At 38.3% G+C, this 14493-nt stretch overlaps 2 protein-coding genes across 10 annotated transcripts in view; one reads left to right on the plus strand and one right to left on the minus strand.

The window, feature by feature from the left end:
- The window catches only part of LOC5575476 (HIV Tat-specific factor 1), a 272213-nt gene that overhangs the window by 225726 nt on the left and 31994 nt on the right, over positions 1-14493 (plus strand). The window lies entirely within an intron of this gene.
- LOC5577147 overlaps positions 1-14493 on the minus strand; it is a 408487-nt gene that overhangs the window by 157091 nt on the left and 236903 nt on the right. Inside the window, exon 1 of one of the 8 annotated variants that reach the window (XM_021843537.1) lies at positions 5047-5066. The exons of the other annotated variants lie outside the window; for them this stretch is intronic. The gene's annotated coding sequence lies outside the window, so the exon portion shown is untranslated. Of the gene's footprint in view, positions 1-5046; positions 5067-14493 lie in introns of those variants that run through there. 8 annotated transcript variants of the gene reach the window in all.

A 14493-nucleotide genomic window follows, 5' to 3' on the forward strand; every position in this document is an offset into this window, starting at 1 on the left:
AAAAAGTTTTGTGATCAATCCCCCTAGCAGTGAGATAGAAAAACTATTTTTTCAAAACATTTTGATAGACATATGGTGTCTTCGGCAAAATTGTAGAATTGGCAATTTGAAACAACTTTGTCGAAGACACAATTTTTCTATCTCTTATACTTTTTGAGATATATGCCGTTGTATGTGAATGACCCCTGAAAATCATATTTTTTATCATAACTTTTTTCCAAGACTTTCTACTTCTACTTCTACTTAACTTTCTACTTAAATTTTTAACATTTTTCATGTCTTCTACAAAGTTGTTAAACATCTTAAAACGCGTGTTTTTGCTGAACATTGCACTTCTCTATCTCTTAAAGTAAAAGAATTATCAGTCGAATTCGTTTTAATAAGGCTTATTTGTTTGATAGTAAAAACCCATGCAAAGACGCTTATAGACAAAAGTTTTTATCAACTGCTGAAAGGGGAGATATGGTACTTTCATGATTTGTAAGAGTTCTCTGTGCCATTTTGCGCCGAAGCCAGTTATAGAGGCCTAAACTACCCCTTGAAAAAAGAGTAATTTATGAATAACTTTGTTACTTCAAAAGATAGGTTGATGATATGTTCAGCAAAAACACGGGTTTTTCTATGACAAACAACTTTGTAGAAAACACAAAAAATGTTAAAAATCTTGGAAAAAAGTTATGATAAAAAATATGATTTTTAGGGGTCATTCACATACATCGGCATATATCTCAAAAAGTATAAGAGATAGAAAAGTTGTGTCTTCGACAAAGTTGTTTCAAATTGCTGATTCTACAACTTTGCCGAAGACACCATACGTCTATCAAAATGTTTTGAAAAAATAGTTTTTCTATCTCACTGCTTGGTGGATTGATCACAAACCTTTTTTCGTCAAAAGTTGCGCTTTAATATACCAAGAAACTTCTCCGAACAAACTATATCGCTAAAATCAACAGTATGGGCGCTATCCGAAAAGCGCATGAAAACGAGAAAATAAAACACAGTGGAATGTAGGCAAATTCTGGAGGAGAAGAATGTAGCGCGGACGGTCATGTTGCAGCAAGGAACCCGGCAGAACGTGGAACTTTAGCGTTAGCGTAGTTACGGTATACTTCGTAGATTGGATACTAGCAACATTCATGTTTCTTTTTAATAATCTCATCCTGACTACTTTCAGGAACAAGGCAGGGGAATATACCTTGTTCAAATCATAAACAGGAATACTAAAAGCATGAATATCACTATTCCCGGCCACGCCCATCTTTACCGTAACTTGGGATAGGGGAAGGAAATGTTGATGTAGCACTTACTTAATGAACGGCCACTGACTCAGCGACACCCTCATAAGTGCTACGGAGTTGGAGGTTGGGGAAGGTATATTGTCAGGATTCGCCTAGAAAACTGGCGATAGACCATAAACATTTGTTGTTTAAGTGTTTTCAATTTAATCTTTTGAATGCCGGCAATCAAAAGAGAAAACAATAGTAAAATAACGACACGTAAACACGGCGACAAAAACACGCGCGAAACCGTGAGCAAAATCTATCGGACGACGCAAAACCGAACTGTCCTGCTTGGGCTTCACGAAGCACTACCCAGCAAGACGCTCGAACGTGGACGGCAGAACGTGGAACTTTATAGACGGAAACAGCAACAGCAGACCCGCCTCTTTCGGGAGGAAAAACGCCTGGGTACGATTTTTATGAGATACAACCAATTTGTTTGCTTCGCGGATGATATGGACATCGTCGGCCGAACATTTGAAAAGGTGGCGACCTGTACATCCGCTTGAAACGCGAGGCAGCAAAAGTTGGACTGGTGTTGAATGGGACCAAGACAAAGTACATGGTAGCTGGTGGGGCCGAGTGCGACAGGGCTCGACTAGGTAGTAGTGTTACGATAGACGAGGATACGTTCGAGGTGGTCAACGAGTTCGTCTACCATGGATCCTTGCTGACAATAATTTTAGCCGTGAAATACGGAGGCGCATCATCAGTGGAGGCCACAAAAAGCTGCGAAAAAAAAAAAGATTCCCGCTCGCACCAAATGTACCATGTACAAAACGCTCATAAGGCCAGTAGTCGTCTACGGGCATGAAACGTGAACGATGCTCGAGGAGGACCTACAAGCACTCGGAGTCTTCGAACGTCGGGTGCTTAGGACGGTCTTTGGCGGTGTGCAGGAAAACTGTGTCTGGCGGCGAAACATGAACCCATTATCCAGGAGGTGGTCAAAGCTGGAAGAATACGATGGGCAGGGCATGTTGCAAGCATGCCGGACAGCAACCCTGTAAATATGGTGTTCGCTTCGGATCCGGTTGGTACAAGAAGGCGTGCAACGAGTAAGGTGGGTGGATCAAGTGCGTATCGATTTGGCGAGCTTGGGGCAGAACCGAGGATGGAGAGATGCGGCCAAGACCGAATATTGTGGCGTGAAATTGTTGATTCAGTAGATGTTAACTAAATAAATGAATGAACACTTGAAACTGTCATGTTGGTTACTTCACCACTCTTTCGCCAATTGCTCATGAAAAACCATTTTCGATGAAATAGTTATCAAACCGAAACCTAATTATGATGCCTAAAAATTGTATGCTATCTATAGACGCTAGTTATGCATTCAGGCTCGGGGCAGTGATGCAATAGTGGTTACAGCAATTTTGTAATCACCATTTACTCTGCAAAGATACTAAACCAAAACCCCCCAGTTCAAACACAATCCAACTAAAACACTAATTGAACAACTAAACAGTATCGAAATCGACACTATTTAACGATGCCTCACAAAAGCGTGAATAACGATCCGCTTGCGATGGATCGATTTGCATATTTCATTAACAGTAAATCAACAACTCCCATTTGCTCACAGAGCCTGGGCATTGCTTCCGACCTACTCACCAAACTACGGCAACGATGACGGGAAGGAGAAATCATCCAAGAGTAAATATTTAGCTCCCCCAAAACGGTTTGGCCTCTGAGTAGACAGACTAATGCTGAGTAAAAAATAACATCGAATTCAATAAAAATACAATCTCTCCCTATCTTTAGTTTCTGCGATGCTCTCGAACTCCAAATGATGTGTGGCTGGTGACCTTGTCTATTCCCGAGTAGAATCAGATTTCAAAATCTAAAATGATATCAAATTTTGTTGTGCATATTAATAACAGTGTTTGATAACAATGCTTTTATCTGAATCAAACTTTAAAATTTCAGTACGCATCGTACTTTCGTGCTGTGCGTATACGAATTCTCTCTGCTTTTGGAAGTTTTTTTAAAAACTACCTAAAGCAATAAAAAAGTACTTCTCAGTGCTAAAATAAAAAACGGTGCTTTTCAGTACTCTTTTTTCTACTATTGATCCCTTTACGATCCTTGTTTGGACCCGTGCCTTCGATTTTTGTGGACCCGTTGGCGAAAGCTAGCAGTAGTAATCCTTCTTGGACACTGTCTTGGGAAAAAATCTCTTAGGAGGTCTCGTATTCTTTTGTTTATTCACTAAACATGGTTACAACTACAAACAAAAGGAAGGGTGAATCTCTGAATTCACAATCTCCTTCCAAAAAAGTGGGATTTAAAACTGTCACCAAACGTGGTGGTCAAAAAAAAATCGCAGTTGTACTCTAGCCCTTAAACACTTTTGAAAAGTATTGTTCTTTTCATATTTTGTTCTGTTTGTTGTTATTTCCTTCAAAATATTATCATATAGGTTTGTTAAAAACGCAAAAAAAAGTTTTTAATTAATTTTCATCTCTTACTCGGGTTTCCCCACCGCCCCACGTTGCTGCTGCTTTTGCTGTTGCTGGAGAGGAGTCCTCGACTCATCGGACGAAAAACAAAAACCGCGGATTAGTAGAGTAAATATTAACTTTGGCGGGTTGTCGCCGCCGTTGGCGATATGACTGAGCACTGCAGCATGAACGTGCCCAACAACATACATACTAGAAATGAGTTCGGTATGAAGAAGGCACCCGGAGGCGTGAAAATCGCACACGCTTTGGGGCACCATGCCCCAAGGCATCACAAAACGAACGTCGGCGATAGCGAAATTAAAATTCGATAAAAATGTGTGTTAGAAAAATATTGTTTTTAGATTTATTTCAATTTTCCACACTTCGTCACGCTGTGGTTTTCCTCTGAAGTCGGGCACGAGTCAAAGCCATATGGGTCATATGCTCTGTATCGTTGAATGTGGGTGGATGGGTTTTTGTGTTGTACCCAAAGGAAAGGGAGGTGGACGAGGTCATGGTTCGAATCGTGACCGTTGTCGTTGTATTTTAGATTTTCGACATCTGGAGCACAGGTGTTTTCGAAAATAATAGGTACTATCTTCCAATCCATGTATTAGCGATTGTTCGATATTCATCGTGGTTGGTAGTTTAAAGTTTCGTTTTTGATTTTTTTGCGTATTTAAAAAATGTTAGATTCTTACATAATATTTAAATTGAAAACTTACATTTTCTCTGTATGTTACGATATTATACAATATTTGTATTAGTTCTGGGTGCACCAGCTGCTTCATTCCAATCTTGAGGTCTTGAGCGTCATATGAAGTGAGTTGCAAGAAAATATCACTATAGCGAGAAGAAAACAACATGCATGGCTTTGATCTATCTCGTTATAGTTTTCAAGGAACATCCTTATCGGAGAAACACATGCTGGAATTCTTTGGAAAAACCACCCTGACCGTTCTTTTGATCCATGGTGGGTTCATCTGAGCGAGTTTCTACTCCAGAAAATATCGGTGCGAGGGATTTGGTGAAGTAATTTTTATTTTTGAATGAGTTTCTATGCTTAAATTTTCTCTTTTTTTTACTTTCAAGTCGACACTGAAGACGGCCTTACAGTTGAGGTTGAAATACGCATATCTGACAAAGGATACAAACTCTAGTGGAAATCAATGGTATAGTACTAAATTCGGTTTTTCATCTACTTTTATTTAGGTGGCTTTTTGCTCTTGTTGAGTTGAAATTTAAACTTAGAAAAAAAAAAAAAGTTTTAGCAGCTGATCTCCATGTGGGACGAAACGAATGATTAATTATTTTATACTTACGTTACGTTGCAGTTTAATTTGACCTTCAATAGATGTACCTGCAGAGACAGAGAAAAGAATACTATTTTAGTTTCAGATTTAAAAAAAAATCTATTTGGTTCAATAGAAATATTAGGAATTTAAAGAACCGAAAGCAAACGGCAAACGAAATTTATAAACAATTAATTAAAAAAATAAATTTTGACACAACACAGTTTAAGTTTTGTGAACCTCAATCGGACTGTCGGTTTTGGATTTATACGGATGTTTCGTGGGGTCTGTCCGAAAGTCATTTGAGACATTTCCATAATTCTTTTGCAAGAAATAAATAAAACTACCGTGTTTGTAACTGAAGCATAAACCATAAGTTTCCCACTCTTTAAACTCATTTGGATCCATACTGGCCATTTCCGGATTTCCTGGAACTGGTTCCTTGGGCATCAGTTGGGGATCAAAATTTGATTAACACAAACCATATTATGCGACACAATTATCTTCAAGATTTTACAACAGAATTGTAATACAATGCATATTGAATAATGCAACATAGGGCCATGTATAGGTATTTCCGCAATATCCTAAAGTCGAATCCCGGACTCTGGAAAAGGACATCAATCCGATGTTTGCAGTCCATATCATACGACAAATCAATCTTCAAAAATTTTCCATGGGAATATGATAGGATGCAAATTGAGTGATTTCTTGAAACATAGGGTAATGTTAAAGTACTCCGGGAAGGAGTGGTCACAGCAGTTCATTCTTCGTTTATTATTATGGTCATTCAAATTCATGAAAATTGACACGTCGAACGGCATTTACTCATAAAACGGAAATGTCCTCAAAATACCCTAGCAGAACCTGTACTAAGTGCTCTGTGGCCACATCCATTATTACAATGTTCATTCGACGTGTATTGATATGTTCTTGAAATCATGAAGATTGAGACGTCGGACGGCATGTTTCGCTCAAAACACGGAAATGTCCCCAAAAAAGTCCTCGTGAAACCTGGGTCAGATTCTCTGGAGTGGCCATATTTGTTGATGCCGGGTTTATTCTTAATTTATTGACAAGTTCTCTCGAATTCATGAAGATTGATACGTCGCACGATATGGTTTGGTTATAAAAAGCAAATGTCTCCGAGGGGCCCTGACGGAATCGGCCACGTTGTTCCGAAAAGGACAACTGTTTCAAATTGGTCACAATCAACAATTTTCATACGTTTTGTATATTGGGTGTTGTAATTGAAATAAATCAAAGGAATAATCACATTTCTCACATTTCGCGCCACCGTGACCCCAGTACAACCCGGTATGTCCGATATGGTTCCAAATTCTGCATTGTCCATTTATGGAAAATAACTTGTAGGTACCTTTTTAAAGTACACTGAGAATGGTTTCAAAAAAATAGAATGAAAATTAAGAAAATGGCAGCTGGTTGAAAATGCCTTGTCGGGGGTCGTATGCTAGTCGGGGACGTAAAGGTTAAAAACGCTAAAATATCATTATATGAGCAATTCTGGCTGAAATAAGGCCGCCATCGGCATTCATCGTTAGAATTCCAATTTATGTCACTGATCGCTAGTATATGCTAAAACTAAAGGGTAATCCTTTCGGTTTTCTCAAATTGGTGGACCCCTCGTACGCCGGCTAGCCAAACAGTTTGCGAAAAAGCCCATTTTTGATAAATCTTAGGTATTTCTTCACGTGATATGTCTCAAATTTCCCTTGGAACACATAGCAAACTTAGTGGCATCGTATAAGGGACGGTCCATTAATTACGTAAGGGGTTGTGGGGGGAGGGAGGGTTTGAGATTTCTTACGCGCCATACAAATTATTTGTAATTTTCATACAAAAAATCTTACCATGGGGGGAGGGGGGGTCTAAAAACCGCCAAAATTGTCTTACGTAATTAATGGACCGCCCCTAAAGGAAGGATATAGCTTTCATCTGAAATTTTGTCCGCCATCTTGAATTTTGTTAGAAAAACCGTTTTTCTCACCATTAGCACACCGCTCGTTTGAAATTCTGAGGTCACCATCAGAAAACTGAGAAAAAGCTGAGTAAGACAGGCTACAATGGTATTTACTCTATGAAATGAACGATTTTCTAAATCATGTTCTACCATTTTGACGAATATGGCGAGTGCAATCAATGAAATCATAATATTTTGTACAACAAAGAAACAAGTTTTCAACCGTTGGTGTTATCTTTGAATCGAGAGAAGAATAAGAACAGGTTTTTATACAGGAATTTTTTTTAATGCGTTTTTATAACAAAATGATTCTTCGACATATCTTTGAATTCAGGAATAATGAATAAATGAATTCAATGAATGAAAACCGTCTAAATCCATTGATTGAAAAAAAAAACAAACATTTTTTAATCGTGTGCATTGTTGTTCATTGAATGAAGTTTATAGATTGAGCGTTGGAACATTATTAAATCTTGTGGTGATATATGTAGTTTTAATGTAAAACATTTCCCAAAGTACATTTATTTATAGAGGAAATCTTAAGTTTTTGAGATAAAAAATACCTTCATTTTCTGTGCCATAAGGTATCGTGTTAACTACCGCCCAACATACATGTGAAAAAACAGCGAAATTGAATAGCTGAAAGGCAGGCCTCGTCCCAATATGGATGTAGTGCCAATACTCAGAAGTCGAATTCGACGCCATCTTGGTAAAGCGGGTGAATTTTTTTTCATCTTAGCGCTCATCATGTTGAATTATCAGGCATCCATTGAAAAAACAATCAGATCCTTTCATTCTTATATCAACTCAGCTGTTGAATTGATTGTTCATTTCGATCAATGGTTTTGGACCAAATGAATGAAAGAATGAATGCTATTCCTGAGCTTAAAGATATGCCGAAGAATCATTCTGGCACCAAAATTATTTAATAAAAAAATCCTATTTAATTATCAGTTTTTTTAAAACGAATTAAGCTGAGAAGCAGGCTCTGTGCCAGCAAGGACGCAATGCCAGGAAAATAAGCACAAGAAGAGTAAGAAATACGGTAGCTTTAAAATTCAAAAAGTGCTAATAAGGTAAAAAACTCATAGTAGAATTATTGAAATCAAGATGGCGTCAAAATCCAAGATGGCCGCCAGATATGTTTTACTTAAATTATTGCTCTTATTCTTCACTCGACTCGAACATAACACCAACGATTGAAAACTTGTTTCTTTTTGTAGAAAAAATGATGTTTTCATTGATTGCACTCGCCATATACGTCAAAATCGTAGAACATGATTTAGAAATCGTTCATTTCATAGAGTAAATACAATTGCTGACCTATTTTTTTGTAGTCTACTTACTTAGTTTTTTTCTCAGCTTTCTGATGGTGACCTCAAAATTCTAGACGAGCGGTGCGCTAATGGAGAAAAAAAAGGTTTTTCTAACAAAATTTAAGATGGCGGCTAAATTCAAAAAGGCCGTCAACATTTGTTCAGTCTCAGATGAAATCTATATCCTTCCTCTATACGATGCCACTATGTTTACTATGTGTTCCAAGGGAAATTTGAGACATCACGTGAAGAAATACCTAAGATTTATCAAAAATGGGCTTTTCCGCAAACTGTTTGGCTAGCTGGCGTACGAGGGGTCCACTAATAAGAATTCTAACGATGGGTGCCGATGGCGGCCTGGTTTCAGCGAGAATTGTTCATATTTACACCGGTTGTTATAAATTAGATGCAGGATGTTGTTCAAATAACTAAAACACATCTAGTCGGGCTTATAATGAATGCCATTTTTAGTACTAAAACACATAAAAAAAGAACAGCATATCAAAATTGTAACATATTTTGTTACAAGTATTGCCTTGGGTAAACATCAATTAAGGTAAAAACTATATATTTTTTACATCTTTTTTTGGTATATATTTTTAGGTGTTAGGTTTTTTTTTTCCAGAAAATGACAGAAATGAAAAAAAAATCCAGAAAATGACAGAAATGAAAAAAAAGAATTATAATTTTAAACCAAGTCATAAACGAGAATCGAATCGAGACATCGAATGGATCTGACACTCTACCGTTTAGGCTATTGGTACACTTGAAGTAAAGGGTGATGGATGCTCAGCTGGTTATACGTCTTCTCAGCTTATATGAATGGACTTGGTGTTTTTCAAATTGCTCCTGCGTCTGAGTTGAAAAACATTACGTCCCGGCTAATGACGTATATAAACGACAAGCTTGCTTGTTCTTGGTCTTCATACAATAGAACACAATTATATTATGTCCTGTTATCATAACATCCTGTGATATAATTTTGTTATAATGATGAATATAGCTAAAATTCTGTTCCAGTTATAACAAGATCGTAATAATTTGGACGAAAAAAATTAAGTTTGGCCAAAGCTAGTTTTATTACCTTAATTGATATCTGAATATGTTATTTGGCCTTTTTATTATTTCAGAAGGTTGTTATTCACATATTACGAAACTTTTTTTCAAAAAGTTTTTTTTATTAAAAAGGCAATTAAATTTGACTGAAAGCACTAATTTTGTTTGTATTTGACCAACTTTGATCAAAATGTGTATGAAGAGTGCCTTAATATATTTTAAATGAATTTGTGTGGAAAATATCGTCAAAATATATGTAAAGTATTGAATTATTCGAAAAGCTCTAACTTGAAAATCGACAAATTTCTGCAAAAAAAAAATTAAATGTTTTTTGTAAGATCTAAGGATGATATGACGATATGACCCGACAAGAGCTGTTTTTCATGTTCAAAATCATTAAAAATACTAACGTGTAATATTGAATAGTTCCATCCTCATGGTCAACAAAAATATTGAACCATAATCTTTCAGATAGCGCGTGACTTTGGGGAAATATTGCATTCCTTAAATATGAATTTGTATTTTGTACTTTATTTTATTGTTATCTATTTCATTTTTTTTACTTCAGCCAATTTGACGTCATAAAAGTCAAAGATATTTAAATTTTAGTTTAATTTCATTTAAGACTCATAATAATATGATACATGAGTTATATTTTAAAATGATAAAAAAAAACATAAAAATCTAAAAAAAAGTTGGTAGTTTTGGCCTTTCCTATATATGGAGCCCGACCATTTTGTAACATAATGTGTATTAGAATGAATTGTAATACGTTTTGATATAATCTTGCTATGAATCATTGGAAAAATAATACATTATATCTGAATTTCATCATGTATACTTTTTTCTGAAAGAACATCTTAAATTTTGCTGTAATATAATGTCTAGAAACCTATCGGCCATATGAAACCAAAGTTGCCCCATTTTACCGTGCTCAAATTTGTATGAGAATATAATGTACACGGCGTAATTTTAAATTTGGTTTCTATAAAATACGCTTTTAAAATCTGAGTAAACTTCAAGCTATTTTAAATATGTCTGCCTATATTTTGAAATAGTCTCATATCTTGGCCCAGAATTACCCAGTAAAACCATTATCAGGTATCAGAAGGCCGGCTCCAAAGGCACGTTCCCCACCAGTTGGGAGATTTGTGCCATCGCCATATTTGAGCCTATTTCATCATCTACCCGATGGGAGAGGAAAGGGAAGGGAAAGATGGGAGGAAATAGGAATGGGGTCCCTTGAAGAGGGAAAATCGCATAAGCGAACTGAGAGCATGTAGCTCCATACCACAATGGGTTCAAACAGCGCCCTAAAAAGGGCACTGCAAAACACATGAGCGTAAAGAGAGCCTATAGCTCATTACCACAGCGGGTTAAGAATAACAGAATGTCCTGAAGATTCAGGCTTCTGAATTCAGTTTCACTTAATAAGTGTTTACCAAGTAATTGGAATCGCATTTGCGAAAAAACTGGACAGTTACATATCAGGTGATACGAATTTCCATAATCGGAGTCACATCTATCACACACAAATGAGTCAGCACGCTGAATATTTGCCATGTGATAGTTGAGTCGGCAGTGGCCTGTCAACGCTCTGACCAAGAGACTGCAATTCTGCTTTGACAGATTTGTTAAATACTTCGCCACCCTTGGAGATGGCTCAGTAATGTACAATTTTGTTTGACGACATGACTCCAAACTATTCCAATATTGCTTGTGCTGAGTTGCCGCCCAAGAGTTTATCTGAAGCTTCACCCAGCACTTCGAAATTGGAATAGCCGGCTCAGGGCCAAGGAAGTCATGCGATGCTCCATCGCGAGCTAGCTCATCAGCCAATTCATTTCCAGCGATGGAAGAATGGCCAGGTACCCATACAAGGTTTACAGAGTTGACTGAATTCAGTTCCTCAATTTGAGTTCGACATGCGATAACAAGCTTCGACCTTGAGTTGGCCGAAGCAAGAGCTTTTATAGCAGCCTGACTATCTGAACAGAAGTATATGACTTTACCCATTACGCGCTGTTGAAGTGCTGATTGCACTCCACACAAAAGAGCAAATATTTCCGCCTGAAAAACGGTGCAGTTTCTACCAAGTGAGTAAATCTGATTCAGCCTTAGCTCACGAGAATATACTCCTGCACCAGCTCTACCTTCAAGAAGGGAGCCATCAGTGTAACATACTATATTGTTTGATATACTTCTTTCCAAATAGCCAGACGTCCACTCTTCCCGTGAAGCGAATTGTGTGGTAAATGTCCTGTAAGGAAAGTGACAAGCAATTGTGAGATCACTTGGAGCAAGGACAATTTTGTCCCAATTCACCAAAAGTGGAAACAACGAAGTGTGTGTAGATCTACGATTTACTGGATTTTTCTCCAGTAGATCCAGTACCCATAAACGGTAAGAGCAAGAAAGTGCTTCTTGTTTAAGATGTATGTGTAGTGGCGCAACGTCGAAAAGGGCCTCGAGCGCTGCTGTGGGAGTTGTAGAGAACGCACCAGACATCGCCATCAAGCACATCCTTTGGAGATGACCCAATTTTGACTGGATTATTCTCACTTCACCCTTTTGCCACCACACAAGACATCCATATGCCAATATTGGTCGAACAACTGTTGTGTAAATATCCATTTGATATATTTGGGTTTGAGGCCCCAAGTTTTACCAAAGGTTCGCCGGCATTGACCGAAGGCCATGCAAGCTTTTTTGACTCTGAAATCAATGTGAGGTGTCCATGAAAGTTTGGAATCTAGAATGACTCCGACATACTTTACTTGATCAGTCACATTAATCTCAGTGCCAAAAAGACGTAAAGGTCGAATTCCATCGCGGTTTCGTCTTTCCGTAAAAAGAACAATAGATGTTTTATTCGGATTAACCGAAAGGCCATATTGGCGACACCAACTCTCAACTACCTGAAGAGCACTTTGCATCAGGTCGAATAGGGTGCTTATGCACATACCAACTATCAAAGATAGATAGTCGTCGGCAAATCCATAAGTTGGAAAACCGCAATTATTGAGTTGCCTCAATAGCGTATCTGCTACGAGATTCCACAAAAGTGGTGATAAGACTCCCCCTTGGGGGCATCCGCAAACACTCAATTTTCGAATCGCTGCTTGACGCAATGTCGAGAAGAGATGTCGGTTTTTGAGCATTTGATGAATCCAATTGGTAATCATTATAGGTAGCCCATGGTTTCGTGCGGCTTCCAATATGGCATCGAAAGACACGTTATCAAAGGCACCCTCAATATCCAAGAAAACACCCAAGCAGGATTGCTTCTGAGCGAATGCTTTCTCGATATCGTATACAACTTTGTGTAAAAGAGTCACAGTGGACTTTCCAGATTGGTAAACATGTTGATTCACATGAAGAGGCATGTTTGCCAAATAAACAAACGGATGTGATGATCGATAATGCGTTCCAGACATTTCAGAAGAAAAGAGGTCAGGATGATTGGTCTAAAACTCTTCGCTTCTTCATACGACGCACGTCCTCCTTTCGGGATAAACTTTACAGTAATATCACGCCAGGATCTGGGAATGTACCCGGTAGCAAAACTGCTTACAAGTAGCTTTTTCAAAACATGTTTGATAGACTCAAATCCCTTTTGGAGCAGAACAGGATAAATCCCATCCGCTCCTGGAGATTTGAAAGGAGCAAAACTATTAAGTGCCCATTGAATCGATTCAGTAGTTACGATACTGCGAGCCGAGGCCAGAGACTCGTAACTACATGAAAAGACATTTGGTTCATCCGTAGATGCTATGTCCACACATACGGGGAAGTGTGTATTGAATAAACATTCTAAAACTTCTTCATCGGAAGAAGTAAAGTCACCATTAGGTAAGCGAATTTCGTTCACTTGGAAATCCTTAGATTTTGCAAGGATTTTGTTCAGCCGACTGACTTCACTCAAACTGGAAACATTTGTACAAAGGTTTTTCCAGCCGGATCGTTCAGCAAAACGAAGAGCCTTCTTGTAAGCCTTGCGAGCCGACTTGAACGACTCTGATCCAGCAGAACGGCGTCTGTTCCAACTCCTTCTACATTGTTTCCTGAGTCTAGTCAGATCGGAATTCCACCATGGGGTCCCTCTTGTAGTCTTTACAGACCGCAGAGGACATGCTTCTTCAAAAGCTTCCATAATGTAGGATGTTATAGTATTAACTGCATCATCCAGATCACTTGGATTTTCAATGGACGGAGAATATCCATGAAATTTGGTCGCAACCAATTCAATATAGAGTTCCCAGTTTGTTGACCGGGGATTCCTAAAACGCAAAGTCTGCGAAGTTACATTTGAATGTTCAAAGAAGATGTAGCGATGATCAGATAATGATTCCTCATCTGATACATGCCAATTCGTCAACTCGTGACTGATTCTATTCGAGCAGAGCGTTATGTCTAACACTTCTTCTCTATTAGAAACCATGAAGGTTGGGCGATTGCCTATGTTAAGTAATCCAAGATCTGTACTACTTAAGTATTCCATCAGACTGGAGCCTCTCAAATTGATATCTGAGCTGCCCCAGATGATGTGATGAGCATTGGCATCACTGCCCACAATCAGCGGAAGGCCTTTTGTTACGCAGTGTACGACAACTCGTTTGAAGTCATCCGTTGGGGATGGTTCATCATGTGGTAAATATACCGAACAATAGACGTATTTCCTGTTGAGGTCACCAACAGAAACATCGATTGTGACAGCACATACATCTCTGGTAGTTAACTCAGAAATGAGTGTAGCAACGATTGCTTTATTAACGAGCACGCATGCGCGGGGCATGGAGCGCGAGTTTGCAATTTCAAGTTTGCTGAAAGTAGCAAAAACTGGGTCCACAAGGTTACCTAGATAGAAGTTCCCTCTACGAAAGTAGGGTTCTTGAACTAGCGCCACTTGGGCTGCACCATTTTGCATGAGTCTGCAAAGATTGATCGTTGCTGTTCTTTTATGCTGAAGATTGATCTGAGCTAACCTAACCGTAGCCACTACCCAAACTAGGCAGGATTAAGCTTTTTGCAATCTCAGCACAAAAAAGACCAGCAACGAAAAAACCAGATCGGTATCTATTTAAAGTCGCCAAAGGCGAAAGAGCACAGAATACACTGTGTAAA

Source organism: Aedes aegypti, chromosome 2 (assembly GCF_002204515.2).
Source record: "Aedes aegypti strain LVP_AGWG chromosome 2, AaegL5.0 Primary Assembly, whole genome shotgun sequence".
NCBI classification, from domain to species: Eukaryota; Metazoa; Arthropoda; class Insecta; order Diptera; family Culicidae; genus Aedes; species Aedes aegypti.